Below are 15,970 nucleotides of genomic sequence, written 5' to 3'. Positions count from 1 at the left end.
TCTCTCCTCGTCCAGAGCAAAGAAGAATGAAGAAAACCAAAATTCCTGGAATCAATTAGTCCTAGCTGCAGCCTATACAACAATGATACCAGAAGAACTAGATGGTGCCTAGCTACCACTGTCATCCACTTGGAAGGGGATCTATGTAGGAGATCCTTGATAGAGAGGGAGAACAATGTGGAACAAAACTCAAAATCACTTGGAGAAACAAAACAAAAGGTGGGGACCAGGTTTGCTGGTCTGATAGAGCCTGGTGGAACCACTGAGACTATGGCCCCTAGCTGCCATTCAGGTTTGGAATTGAACCCACACCTGTGGCTTCCAGCCAAACAAAATACAGGCATATGAGTTGAACATTTACCTCAAGTCACTCCTTGGAGAGAACAATCATGGGAGAAAGAAAGGCTGCTTATGCACAGGGAGACAGCTCAGGGGGCAGGCGTGTATGGAAGGATGGACACTGGGAAGAGGTAACTATGGGGAGGAAGTTGGAGGGAAGCTGTTGCATTATGGTAAACTGTGGTCAATGACATGAGACAAAATATATGTGAACTGCTGTATGGAAAGTGAATTTGCTCTGTAAATCTTCACCTAAATAATAAAGGTATTGGTAGCTAATGGGAACATATTGACATGAGAGCTTGTCAAAAAGACTTTTTATTGGAAATTAAGGAACATTTGATATATGTCAAAATAACTCTGGAATTAGACTCTTGGGTCTGTTGTTTCTAGACCTTAATTAAAATGGAAAGTTCACCTGCATAATAACGTTTTGGTTCATGTCATTTCTTGGCTATTCTTTTTAGGTACTAAAATTTCAGTATGGAAAATGCCATTTTAGTATAGTTTGGATATTTATTTGAATTAACTATAAATATTTGACTATTCTGAAAATGTGTACTTGTAGGACTGTGGTCAAGGAAGCAAGTATATACTTTATATTCAGCATATTAAAATACTATTTCTAACAATGGTGATATAGTGATTAATTAGACAACACCTATCTGCACTGCTCCTCTGTAGTTCTATGTTGGTCAACTGGCCAGTTGCTTCTTAGGTGGTTTCTGATTTTTACTTATTTAAGAATAATCTGTGATATTAACTTAATGATTGAAATAGTATTTACCTTGTTAAGAGGTTTTATTGTCCATATTTTTTTTTTTTAAGTACTAATGTTAGTTGAAAGTTTTAGCAATAATTTTAATTCATTTACTTGATCAACTGGCCTCCAAAAGTTTAGATTTCTTGACAAATTTAGTCGTTTCATTAAAGAGATAATTTAAATAAAGTAGGTTTCACTTTTGCAAGTTTTCTCATTTCTACATTTTTTAGGGGGGTATTTGTTTATGTCAATTATTGGAAAAAATGTAATTATTTCATTTATCAAAAACAATATTATTCCTCCCATGTTCTACTCTGAAATGCATGGGGTTTCCATGAGTCAGAAGTGACTCAACGGCAACTGGCATCAGTGTGTTTACTCCATATATGAAGATTACAGATTTTTGAATGCCTAAACACTATGAGCAAGCCACTGTGTTAAGTGCTAGGTATGAATTATCTAAAATGATTGCTAACAGTATGAGGTGGAAAATCATGTACTCATTTTACAAATGAGGAAACTGAGATTATTCCAGAACAATCTGTTTTAGAGGACAAACCAATCTCAGAAGAAATACAACTAGAATGCTTCTTAGAAGTGAGAAGGGCAACACTTTAGCTCACTTCTTTCCAACATGCCATCAGGAAAGACCAATTGCTAGAAAATGGTATTGTGGCTTTTAAAGGATCAGTGAAGTGAAAATGAGAGACAACCTCAGTGAGGTGGGTTGACCCAAAGACCAAAACAATGGACTTAAACATACCAAGAATCGAATATGATGCAGGACCAGGGAGTGTTTCATTTTGTTCTATATACGGTTTCTTGTGCTGGAAATTCAACTCCAATACTAATGTTTTAAAGTATTGTTATAAATATTTAGCAACATTAGAAAGAATTAACACTTTTATCCTTAAGAAGTGTTAATTAGATGAAGATATATTTTTAAAAGTTGCTGTAAAGTTGATTCCAATTCAGGCAAGTCAGAGAGGAACTGTGCTCCATATGATTTTCAAAACTGATTTCTTGGAATAGATCACCAGGCCTTTCTTCCAAGGCTCCTCTGGGTGGACTTGAACCACTAAATTTTTGAGCAACTAAGTTCATGAACCAGTTCCAACATCCAGGGGCTTTATATATATATATATATATATACACACACATAGGAGCTCTGGTAGCATAGTGCCTAAGGCACTTGACTGCTAACCAGAAGGCTGGCACTCCTCAGAAGGAAGATGGGACAATCTACTTCTGTAGTGATACTTCCTCAGAAACCCAAGGAGGGGTCGCTATGAGTTGGGTCTGACTCGATGGCAAATAACAGCAACAACAACAATATATATACATACATACATGTTTATATGTAGATATTTATTTGTTATTTCAAAACAAAAGGAAACGTGGAGATAATTATTATTGGCTGAATATTACTATTGAAAGAACAATACTTTTCTTAAACTTTTGACAGTTGTAGTCTTTGCTTAAAATATGTTAATAATGTAAACTTCTAAATTAGTTATTTGGGAGATAGATCCCTGGGAGAGCTGGGCTTCAGAATTGGGGTGGTTACAAGGATACCTGAGTGATGAATCACTGGGGAATGAACAGAGCTGGTTACCTGTTCAGTAATGAGCTTGGTCATTCATTGGATTTTTATATATTGTCTTGCTTTATGAAAATGAACTGAAAAGAGTTAAAAAGAGTGGTAGAATGCAAAAAGCTACTAAGAGTTTCATGAAGGAACTTAGGAACAGGAACAGTAGGAGTCTACACTGGCATCTTAGAAGATGACAAGAAATAAAGAATTGAAGAAAAATGTAAGCCTCGAGTAGCAATATTGAAAAGTTCTATGGGAAATATATTGCATGATGCAGGAAACATCAAAGAAAGATGGAAGGAATACACAGAGTCACTGTATCAAAAAGAATTGGTTGATATTCATCCATTTCAGAAGGTGGCATATGATCAAGGACCAATAATATTGAAGGAAGAAGTCAAACCTGCACTGAAGGCAGTGGTGAAAAACAAGGCTGCAGGAATTGACAGAATACCCATTGAGATGTTTCAACAAATGGATGGCACAAGGAAGGCACTCACTTGACTATGCCAAGAGATTTGGAAGACAGCTACCCAGCCAACTGACTGGAAGATATCCATATCTATACCTATTCCAAAGAAAGGTAATCCCACAGACTATGGAAATTACTGAACAATATCATTACTATCACACACAAGTAAAATCTTACTGAAGATGATTCAAAGTTGATTGCAGCTATATATGACAGAAACCTTTCAGAAATGCAAGCTGGATTCAGAAGCGGATATGAGATGGATCTTAGCTGAAAGCAAAGTATATGAGAAAGATGTCTACTTCTGTTTTATTGATTATACAAAACATTCTATTGTGTGGATCATAACCAGTTTCGGATAACATTGAGAAGAATGGGAATTCTGTAACACTTAATTGTACTCATGAGGAACCTGTACCTAGACAAAGAGGCTGTCATTCAAACAGAACAAGGGTTGTTGTTAGATGCCATCTATTCATCTCCAACTCATAACGACCCTATGCACAGCAGAACACACCTCCCAGTCCTGAACCAGATCCACGATTCTTGCCACACTTGAGCTTATCCTCGCTGCCACTGTGTCAATCCACCTCATTGAGGGCCTTCCCCTCTTTTGATGACCCTCCATCTGGCCAAGCATGACATCCTTTTCCAGGGAATGGTCCCATCTAACAACATGACCAATGTATGTTAGATGAAGTCTGGACATTCTCGCCTCCAAGGAGCATTCTGGCTGCACTTCCTCCAGGACAAACCTGTTAGTTCTTTTAGCAGTCCAAGATACTTCAAGAATTCTTCACCAATACCACAGTTTAAAGGATCAACTCTTTTTTTTGCTCTTCCTTATTCATTGTGCAGCTCTCACATGTATATGAAATGATTGAAAATACCATGGTTTGTGTCAGGTGCACCTTAGTCCTCAAGGAGATATCTTTGCTATTCAGCACTTGAAAGAGTTCCTTTGCAGCCAATTTGCCCAGTGCTATACTTCGTCTGATGTCCTGACTGCTGCTTCCATTGGCATTGGTTGTAGAACCAAGCAATGGAAAGTCTTTGACAACCTCAATCTTTTCTTCATTTATTGTAATGCTGCTTATCGGTCCAGTTGTGAGGATTTTTGTTTTCTTTATATTGAGATGTAATCCATACTGCTAACTGTATTCTTCAACTTTCATCAGTAAGTGCCTCAAGTCATCCTCACTTTCAGCAAGCAAGTTGTGTTGTCAGCATATCACAGGTTGTAAATGATTCTTCCTCCAATTGTAATGCCACGTTCTTCTTCATATAGTCCAATTTCTCGGTTTATTTGCTCAGCATACAGATTGAACAAGTGTGGTGAAAGGATACAACCCTGACACATGCCCTTCTTGATTTTAAACCATGCAATATTCCCTTTTTCTGTTTGAATGACAGCCTCCTGGTCTATGTACAGGTTCTTCATGAGTACAATTAAGTGTTCCGGAATTCCCATTCTTCTCAATGTTATCCACAACTTGTTATATCCACACAATCAAATGCTTTTGCATAGTCAATAAAACACAAGTAAACAGCTTTCTGGTATTCTTTACTTTGAGCCAAGATCCATCTAACATCAGCAATAATATTCCTCCTTTCATATCCTCTTCTGAATCCAGCCTGCACCTCTGGAAGTTCTCTGTCAATATACTGCTGTAACCGTTTTTGAATTATCTTCAGTAAGATTTTACTTGCATGCAATATTAATGATAATGTTCAATAATTTCCACATTCTGTGGGATCACCTTTCTTTGGAATGGGTATAAATATGGATCTCTTCTAGTCAGTTGGCTAGGTGGCTGTCTTCCAAATCTCTTGGCATAACCAGGTGAGTGCCTCCAGTGGGGCATATGTATGTTGAAACATCTCAATGGGTATTCTGTCAATTCCTGGGGCCTTGTTCCTCACCAATTCCCTCAGTGCAGCGTCAACCTCTTCTCTCAATACCATTGGTTCTTTAATGTTTGCCACCTCCTGAAATGGATGAAGATCGACAGTTCTTTTTGGTACAGTGACTCTATGTATTCCTCCCATCTTCTTTTGATGCTTCCTGCATTATTCAATATTTTGTCCATAGGATTTTTCCATATTGCAATTTGAGGCTTAACTTTTTTTCCTTAGTTCTTTCAGTTTGAGAAATGCTGAGCATGTTCTTCTCTTTTGGTTTTCTAACTCCAGGTCTTTGCACATTTCATTATAGTAATTGGCTTTGTCTGCTCAAGCTGCTCTTTGAAATCTTCTGTTCGGCTCTTTTGTCTTGTCATTTCTACCATTTGCTTTAGCTACTCTCTGCTCAAGGACAAGTTTCAGAGTCTCTTCTGTCATCCATTTTAGTCTTCTCTTCTTTTGTTGTCTTTTTAGTGACCTCTTGCTTTCTTCATTGATGATGCTCTTGATGTCATCCCACAGTTCTTCTGGTTTTTGGTCATTGGTGTTCAATGCATCAAATCTATTCTTTAGATGGTTTCTAAATTCAGGAAGGATATAATCTAGATCATATTTTGGCTCTTGTGGACTTGTTTTAATCGTCTTTAACTTCAAATTGAACTTGCATATGAGCCTTTGATGGTCTGTCCCACCATCAGCCAAAACAAGGCCAGGAGCTGATTGTGGAACAGACCATCAAATGCTCATAGCTTTTCTATCACCTCTTGCCACAGATGTAGTCAATATGATTCCAGTGTACTCAATCTGGTGAAGTCCACGTATATAGCCACTGTCTTTTGTGTTGTTGAAAAAAGGTATTTGCAATGAATATGTTGTTGGTCTTGCAAAATACTATCATGTGATCTCCAGTGTTATTTCTGTCACCAAGGCCAAATTTTCCAACTACTAGTGATTCTTCTTTTTTCCCAACTTTTGCATTCCAATCACCACTGTAATCAACACATCTTGATTGCATGTTCGGTCAATTTCAGACTGCAGAAATTGATTTAAAAAATCTTCAATTTCCTCATCTTTTGCTTTGGTGGTTGGTGCAAAGATTTGAACAATAGTTGTATTAACTGGTCTTCCTTGTAGGTGTATGGATATTGTCCTATCACTGATAGCATTGTACTTCAGGACAGATCTTGAAACATCTTTTGTAATAATGAATGCCATGCCATTACTCTTCAATTTGTCATTCCTGGTGTAGTAGATCATATGGTTGTCTGATTAAAAATGACCAAAACCAGTCTATTTCAGGTCGCTTATACCTAGGATATCAATCTTTATGCATTCCATTTCATTTTTGACAACTTCCTGTTTTCCTAGATTCATACTTTGTACATTCCATGTTCTGATTATTAATGGATGTTTGCAGCTGTTTCTCCTCAATTTGAGTCATAGCATGTCAGCACATGGAGGTCCTGAAAGACTTACTTTATTTGTATCATTAAAGTTGGTTCTACTCTAATGAGGCAGCTCTTTCACAGTCCTATTTTGGGTGACTTCCAACACAAGGGGCTAGTTTTCCTACACTGTATTGGGCAATGTTTCTGAGCTATTCATAAAGACAATGATTCTCTGCTATTCACAATGTGTTCCTTAGCCAATTTTTCAGAAGTGGTTGGCCTCCTCATTTTTCCTAGTCTGTCTTAGTCTGTAAGCTTCATTGAAACCTGTGCACCATGTGCAACTCTGCTGGTGTCTGAAACGCCAGTGGCAACAGCCTCAAGCCTCACAGCAATGTACAAACCTCACAAGATGACAAATTGACAGACAAGTTCGTCTCCCTTAGCTGTTGGAAACCTCTGCACCCTTCTCTTAGCTAATTTCTACCTGAAACCTGCCACTCTGGGCATATTGCATGATTTAAAGTCAGGAAGGGAGTATGTCAGGGTCGTATCTTTTCACCATACTTATTCAATCTGTATGCTGAACAAATAATCAGAGAAGCTGGACCATGTGAAAAAGAACATGGCATCAGAATTGGAGGAAGACTCATTAACAACCTGCAATAAACAGACAACACAACTATGCTTGCTGAAAGTGAGGATGACTTGAAGCACTTACTACTGATGAAGATTAAAGACTACAGTCTACAGTATGGATTAAACCTGCATATAAAGAAAACAAAAATCCTCACAATTGGACCAATAAGCAGCAGCATGATAGATGGAGAAAAGATTGAAGTTGTCAAAGATTTCATAGTACTTGATTCTACAATCAACACCAATGGAAGCAACAGTTGAGACATCAGATGACATATTGCACTGGGCAAATGTGATGCAAAAGATGTCTTTCAAGTTCTGAAGACAAAGATATCTCCTTGAAGACTAAAGTGTGCCTACCCCAAGCCATGGTATTTTCAATCATCTCATATGCATGCTAGAGTCTGATAGTTAATAAGGAACACTGAAGAGGAGTTGATGCTTTTAAGTTGTGGTATTGGCGAAGAATACTAAAAGTACCATGGATTGCTAAAAGAACAGACAAATCTGTACTGGAAGAAGTGCAGCCCAAATGTTCCTTGGAAGCGAGAATGACCAGACTTCATCTCATCTACTTTGGTTATGTTGTCAGAAGGGACCATTCCCTGAAGAAGGATGTCATGCTTGGTAAAGTGGAGGGACAAAGAAAAAGGGGAAGGTCGTCAACTAAATGGATTGACACAGTGGCTGCAATGATAGGCTCAGGTAGAGCAAGGAGCGTGAGGCTGGTGGAGGACCGGGCAGTGATTCGTTCTGTTGTACATCATGTCACTATGAGTTGGAGACTACATCATGACACCTAACAACCTAAAAACACAATAATGGCAACCGAATTTCAATACCACGTGGTAGTTCATGAGACTCCACTTAAGTAGTGGTTTAGAGATATACAATAAATTAAGAAAGTGAAGCTGTTTCAAAGTTACAAACAGATGTGGTGGTTATGCTTCAGGTAGTAATTTGGCAGGGCACATAGGAGGATAGAATCTTTGAAGGCCAAAAAGGTAATTTAAGATAAGTCAAAAGATCCTAAATCAATTTAAAATGGTCTCAAGTTCATGGGGAAATGTCTTGTGTCTCCAGATAGACAAGTATTTCCTTCATCCTTCAGGATTAAGAGAATCAGGGCAACTGTGAAAGGAAAGTAGAGAAAGTACTATAGTGAGAGAGGTAGAGCTTGGTTCCAAAACTAAAAGATAAATTACAAAATATCTTCATTTTTTTTTTTTTCACACAAAAAAGCACTTATTAGAGAATACAGGACTGTATAAAGCAAAAATCATAAGGAAATTAACTGCCTCCAGATATTACCATAGTTAACATTCTGGTCAGTATACTTTCTAGGCTTATCTCTATGCAGGCAGCTATATGTGCATGAATGGGATCCTACCATACATGTTATTCTTAGCCATATAGTAAGGATTTATTTCTAGTCAATGAGCATAGATTTACATCATCTTACTATTGGTAGTGTAGTAATCAATTTATGGATTTTTAAGTGTTCATGAATCCAGTACTTTATTGCTTTATACTTAGGTTGTTTATAATTTTATCAGTTATTAAAAAGGTAAAACAATTTTAATGATTATATTTGGTCATACAGTGTTCTTCCATTCTGAGATTATCTCTAGATTATTTTCTTGGAAAAAAAATTCCGAGAACATCTCTATAGATTATCTTTATGCATATATACAGTGTGTACAAATATACAGTATATACACAAAGTTTAATATATTAGTTACTTACAGTGACTGCCAGCTCATTATGTGCTGGAAACTGTCCCAATGAGCATTAATTATCTCATTGTCACAAAAATCCTTAGAGGGAAATATGATTATTAATCAATTTCATAGATACTAAAACTGAGTTTTAGAAGAGTCAAATTATTTGCCAACTGTCTTAGTGAGTGTCAGAGTCAGAATTTGAACCTGGCACCAGAATACAGAGCCCTTACTTATTACCACGGTGCATACTCAATCATTGCACCATCTATGTTCTTCTCAAAATATAATTTTAAAAATCAAATGATACTGATATTTTTCCGTGACAACAAATTTGAAAGTACATAATCATGCTTAATGACTCATTGTCCGTATATGCTACTGTTTTTGGTTTTACCCACTAAATTTTTGCAGTGTGTATATTTATGTATGGGTCTTTTGACAATTTGTCACCTTACAGTAATATTTAAAAAGTGAATTAAAGATCTAAAGTAGCAAACTGCTTCCCAGAAAAATTATTTTTATTGTTGTTTTACGTGCCATCTCATAACAATCCAATGTATAACAGAATGAAACACTGCCTGGTCCTGCACCATCCTCACAGTCATTGCTATCTTTGAACCCATCTTGTAGCCACTATGTCAGTCCATCTCATGGAGGTTCTTCCTCTTTTTCACTGAAAAGCTGTACTAACTTAAACTCTTATTCATCATGTATGGGGATATATATTGCTTCCCACTTAACTGCAACATTAGGTTATATTTATTTTATCTTTACAATTACTCTTTGGTCATATTGTCAGAAAGGACCATTCCCTGGAAAAGGATATCATGCCTGGTAAAGTAGAGGGTCAGCAAAAAACAGGAAGACCCTCAATGAGATGGACTGACACAGTAATTGCAATAATGGGTTCCCGTATAACAAGTATTGTGAGGATGGTGCAGAACTGAGAGTGTTTTGTTTGGTTGTACAGAGGGTTACTATGAGTTGGAGCCCACTAACAGCACCTAATAACAACAACAATTACTTTAGTTAAAATGAAATAATTTGATGGTTCAAATTTCTTAAGACATCATTAGGCTCAACACTGGTGAACATATTAATGTTGTTGTTGTTGTTGTTATGTGCCGTCGAGTCAAACCCGACTCATAGCGACCCCTCCTTGGGTTTCCGAGGCAGTATCACTACGGAAGTAGGATTGCCCAACCTTCCTTCCGAGGAATGGCTGGTGGGTTTGAACCGCCAGCCGTCTGGTTAGCAGGCAAGTGTCTTAGCCACTATGCTACCAGAGCTCCCGAACATATTAATAGGCCATTGCTTTTTCTCTAGGCCATTGCTTTTTCTCTTCTTGATTTTTTTTTTTTTTTAACTTTTTATTGTGATTTGGATGCAATTTTATAAAACAGATTCATTTGACATTCAACATTTCATACAGATTTTGTTTCACAACTGATTACAATCCCCGCAATGTAACAGCTCTCCTCCCACCTCCTCCCTGTGGTTATGCCTTCCCTGGATCCTTCTTACCTATGCATCCTGGCCTAACTAGCTCTTTCCTGTGCAACTACTGTCCTTCTCATCTCCCATGGCTAACTGTTCTCCCCTATGTAGTTGTTCAGCTCATAGGTCTGTCTATTGTTTGTATGAGAGTTAAAGTGTGGAAGTGAGTCCAGTTCCCAGTTAGAAAGGTGAGTTTGGTCATACTCTTGGGGATTTCACCAATCTCTTTCTGATCATTAATCCTGCTTTTTTTTATGTTTTTTAATTTTGTTTCATATTATTCTCCAACTCTGTCCATGATCTCCAATTTTGATCCCTTCTGAATGGTTGACATTGGTAGTTGGGTACCATCTAGTTCTTCTGATCTCAGGGCTATGCAGGTTGAGGCCTTTACTCTTGTGGTCCTCTACTTCCACAAACTGTTTTCACATGTCTTTGATTGTCTTCTCTCTTCTTTGTTCCAGATGAGGACAGATCAATAGTGGTATCTTAGATGGTCTCTGACAAGCTTTAAAGACTGCAGTTGCTACTCACCAAAATAGGATGTAGCACAATGTTTTTGTGTACTGTGTTGTGCCAGTTGAGCTTGATTTCTCCTGCAACCATGAACCTGACCCTGCAGGCCCAGCAACTCATTCCCTCATGGCCCTTTTTTTGTAGCTAAGAAATTATCCTAACTTTGTTCCCTTGTTAGCTCTATAATATATTTTATATTTTATGGACATTTTCATAGCAGATACAAATACATAAGTAGGAATATCATCAGTCACGCCATATATGATCATGTGTATATTTCTGTTCCCCTACCCATAACAGATCTTGTCATTGTTCCGTTCTAGCAATGTATCCACCCATAGATTAGTATTTGTTATTGCTAACAATGTGGTATTGTGTAGGTAATGGTATTTACCTTTATTGTCTGCACCTCTTGTGCACCTCTCTGTGTCTTCCTTTTACTTAATGATACTATGCTGTTCACAAACTTTTGTTATATTTTCTTCCCTTCACCCAAATTAACACATGTCTTTTAACTAGAAGGCAATTTTCCCCTCATTACTGATGACCAAAAAAGAAAATTTCCTTCCCTGTATGAACCATCCCTTAATAATGGACTTATATCCAAATTGACTTATATACAATGTCCTTCTGTGCTTGACTTATTTCACTTAGCGTAATGTTCTCCAAGTTCATCCACATTATGGGGTGTTTCTCAGATTCTTCATTATTCTTTAACCTTGCATAATACTACATTGTGTGTATGTACCATAATTTGGTTATCCATTCATCTGTTGATGGGCACTTATGTTGTTTCCATCTCTTTGCTATTGTGAATATTTTGCAGTGAACATGGGTGTGCATATACCTCTTTGTGTTTTGGATGTCACCTTTTTAGGATGTATTCTTAGTAGTGGGATTGCTGAATCAAATGGTATTTCTATTTCCAACTTTTTAAGGAAGCACTATATTATTTTCCACAGCAGTTTTACCATCTTACAGTACCACCACACAGTGGCTACAACAATGAGCTCAGGTATATAGCAAGGATTGTGAGGATGCTGCCCAACCAGGCAGTGTTTCATTCTGTTGTACATAAGGTTGCTGTGAGTCAGAGCTGACTCAATTGCACCTAACAACAACAACCAGCAGTGTATAAAAGTTCTAAACTCTCCACAGCCTCGCCAGCGTTTGTAGATTTCTATCTTGTTGAACTTTGCTATTAGTATGGAGTTGAGATGATATCTCATAGTTGTTTTGATTTGCAACTCTCTAATGGAAAGACTAAGGCGTTTGACTGCTAACCAGAGGCTGGCAATTCAAACTCACTAGCCATTCCTCAGAAGGAAGGTTGGGCAATCTACTTCCGTAGAGATACTGCCTCGGAACCCAAGGAAGGGTCACTATGAGTCCAAATTGACTCAGTGGCAATAAGTTTGGCTTTTTAATGGCTAATATCATGAACGTTTCTGTATGTGTTTTTTGGCTGCCTGAATATCTTATTTGGTGCATTGTCTGTTGCTATTCTTGCCCATTTTTAAATGGGATTGTTCATCTTTTTGATGTTGACGTGTTGACATAAAGAGATATCTGGCTTTTTGAAAATTTGGAAACACCATAGTGAATAAATAAATAAATAAATAAACCTGCTTTTGGCATATGGCAAAATTGGAGTCAAAACCCAGCTTTACAATCTACTTACCTTCACCAAGAGTGCTTCATTTTCTCAGACTGGAAGTGAAAGCTTATGCTTCTTGGGTTTAGAGAGAATTTCTATCCCCTGCCATTGATTCCAACTCATAGTGACCCTATAGGAGAGGATAGAACTGCTCCATAGAACTTCCAAGGCTTTAAATCTCTTTTTTCCCTCTGGAGCAGTGGTTTCCAATCCCAACATATTGATTAGGAGCTGAGAGTTTTAACTGTTGTACCACCAGGGCTGCTTTAGAAAGGATTAGAGATTATCATCATAAGGTATTGCACAGGTACCTACATTTAGTAAATTCTCAATCCATGAGAGTATTGCCCTAGTGGATCATCTCTGTTTTGTGGTATCTGCTCTTCTGCCCAGTTTAGAAGGAAAACAGAAGCAGTCTATGGGTGCGTGTTAGTGTGGCACTGCTTCCTCTGTACTAGAATACGAGAGGCATTGCTGTGATGTGATGAAGAACTTGTATCTTCTTGGGGCTGGTCACAGGCAATGATTTCTCAATGGACAGGAGCAATGGAGACATTGGCAGGATAGATCCTCAGGATCCTCTGCTTGCCGCTGCCACTCTTGGAAGAGCAAATTGAAGTTTTCATTTTTGGCATAATGTGTAGCAAAGCTCATTTGTGTTCTTGATGAGCTAAACTGGGAGAAATAATGGCTCTCTCTAAATACCCAATTTGTGATTAAGCTTGGAGCACAATGATGAGAATAATTACATTTTGGTATTTGCTGGGGATTTGTGGTTATTTCCAAGAAAGCTGTAAAGCTCTTTAGTTTAGGGTTATGATAGGTATACTTAGACACATGAGTCCAGAGAACTGGGAAAAAAAAAAAAGATGTTATTAATATCTATACCTTTAAGAGTGTTCTTTAAGTATGTGCTATGACATTTCATAAAAGACAAGTAAGATTTGGTTCAAAGAATCTTGGAGGTTCTTTAACCACATGATATATGGCTTCTAACATTACAAAGAAGAAGCTGTATGACAAATTTGATTTACAGGGGAGAACTGATTAAGGATTTTAAGGATTTATGTTGCCCCCACCTACGTTGTCATACTAGTTCTCTATCACCTTCACTATGCCTTTGCACTGCCTCAAAGTCTATAAATAATACTACCTTAAAAGCAAGCGAGACACTGCCTTATATATATCTCAGAGTTTTTCTTTGAAAATCTATAGCCTAGTCCTTGTATTTTATCTGGAGTACCTAAACAAACCAAACACACTGCTGTCAAATTGAACCTGACTCATAATGATCCCTCCTTGAGTTTCTGAGGCAGCATCAGTATAGAAGTAGATTGCCCAACCTTCCTTCCAAGGAGTGGCTGGTGGTTTTGAACCACCAGCCTTCTGGTTAGCAGTCAAATGCTTTGCAAATACACTAGGCTGATAAGCAAAAGGTTCAAAATTTAGGTCCACCAAGAGGCCTGGTGATCTACTTCTGAAAATCAGCTGAACTATGAGCACGGACAGTTCTTCTCTGACACACATGTGGTCACCATGAGTTGAAGGTGACTTCACAGTAACCGATTGTTGTCCAGTGTTGTATTTCATCTCAATTTTATTGATTAGGTAGAGACTAGATTCAACCCTTACATGAGGATAATTTTGGATGTTATACAGGAAGGATCTCATATAAAAACAGGAACTTGTATATAAAATATTACATTCCTACCAGAGAAGGAGAAAGCATAGTTAACTACAGTATTGACCTTTAATTGGGGTACCAGGTTTAGTTCATAGAAGTCTTCTGTGAGAAAAATTTGAGATTAATGAAATATGTGATATACTTTCAAGTATTTCCCAAGTGTTGGTCAAATATCTCTCCTGGAAAACACTGAGAAGAAAATGGTGATGGGCTTACAGTGGGAGCATCCATGTAGAGACAGAGGGACATATATGACTAGTGGCTGTGGATGGCTATGTCACACTTGATGGCCCATGGTTCCTCTCTGGCACACATCTCAGAGGTTGTCAAATGCTGTATTTGAAAAAAATGTTAAGAACCTTAAATTCAATAGAACTTGGTGTTCTATTTTTTTCCCCCCATATATAAAACATACAAAAGTCTTTGAAGTAATAGCCTTAGATATTAGTAGGTAGTGCTTCTAGGTGAAAATAAAGAAATGCATTTCTCATAAAATCTGAAGTTGCCATAGTGGAAACTTTTATGCAATAAAATTAAAACGTCTTATAGAGTTTCAAATAAAAACAGATATATGTTTAATTTTATGTGTATTCTAATAATTTGTAGTTATGAATTCAGTTTTCTATGACGTTAATACCTTCACTCAGTAATGTTCACAAAAAAATAATGTTACAGGGTAGTTCTTTTACACAAAAGCTTTATTGCTTTTTATAGCATTAAAATTTAAATTGCATCATTGATTTTTTGTTTAACATTAATATCTTATGTATGTACATAATCATATTGTGATTGAAAAATATTAATGTCATTTAATGACAAACTTTGTTCCATCTTCTTAAGGAGTATATATTGCATATAAACAGATAACTTGAGTTTGAATTAAACACGTTTTTTAACCCCTTCACTTTAAACTCTTGACTAGCACAGACCTAAAAAATCATGTCACCTTGTTATTAGGAAGTGTTAATAGCTGTCTTATAAAACCAAAGCTTCAGGGTTTAATTTTCTTACTTTTCTTTGGGCTTTGAAGAGTCTCTCAGGGCAGTTCAATTAATTTATAACAATGCTGCTCAACACATGCTAAGGAAAGAATACCAAATATTCAAAAACTTTAGTATTCAGAGGCTTTCATCAAAGACATATAATGTAGATATGATTTTCTCTTGATTAAATGCAGAATAGTCAATAGAATCTTACTGCTTTTATTTTGTATCTCATCAAATTAGGGGGAAGAAGTTATTTTCCCCAGTGAACAGGAATATGGTGCTAAACAAACATGGAGGAAGATGAGAAGAAAAAAGTTCACATTCATGCCAAAACAGTAGTTAATTCAATAGAGGCAAACAGCTAAAGTGAGCTCAACAGTGATTTAAAATAATGAATATATTGTTTATGTATCATGATTTCTACCTTTTCAGGGTTGCTTTAACAATAAAAGAATTTTAACTAGTTTTTGAGGAAATTATTAGAATATACATAAAACTAAACATTTTGTTTAGTTGTATGTTTAAGTATATGTTTATATTTATTGGTGCAGTGCGAATAGTAGTAGAGTGTAGTAACAGTCTTTATTAATTTGAAGTGTGTAGTTTCAAAGGACTCTACCTAAAGGCAAGTAAACTAAGACTGAAGGAAAGGTTGTTGTTGTTGTTATGTGCCATCGAGTTGGACCCTATTCATAGCGACCCCTCCTTGGGTTGCCGAAGCAGTATCACTACGGAAGTAGATTGCCCAACCTTCCTTCCAAGGAGTGGCTGGTGGGTTTGAACCACCAGCCTTCTGGTTTAGCAGTCAA

General features: G+C 37.1%; 1 protein-coding gene across 1 annotated transcript in view; it reads left to right on the top strand.

The window, feature by feature from the left end:
* MDGA2 (MAM domain containing glycosylphosphatidylinositol anchor 2) overlaps positions 1–15,970 on the top strand; it is a 1,222,586-nt gene that overhangs the window by 470,473 nt on the left and 736,143 nt on the right.

The sequence above is a fragment of the Orycteropus afer genome, unplaced genomic scaffold (genome assembly GCF_000298275.1).
Source record: "Orycteropus afer afer isolate SDZICR_OR568_19922 unplaced genomic scaffold, OryAfe1.0 scaffold00111, whole genome shotgun sequence".
Classification (NCBI taxonomy): domain Eukaryota; kingdom Metazoa; phylum Chordata; class Mammalia; order Tubulidentata; family Orycteropodidae; genus Orycteropus; species Orycteropus afer.
This window is presented reverse-complemented; position numbering and strand designations above follow the sequence as displayed.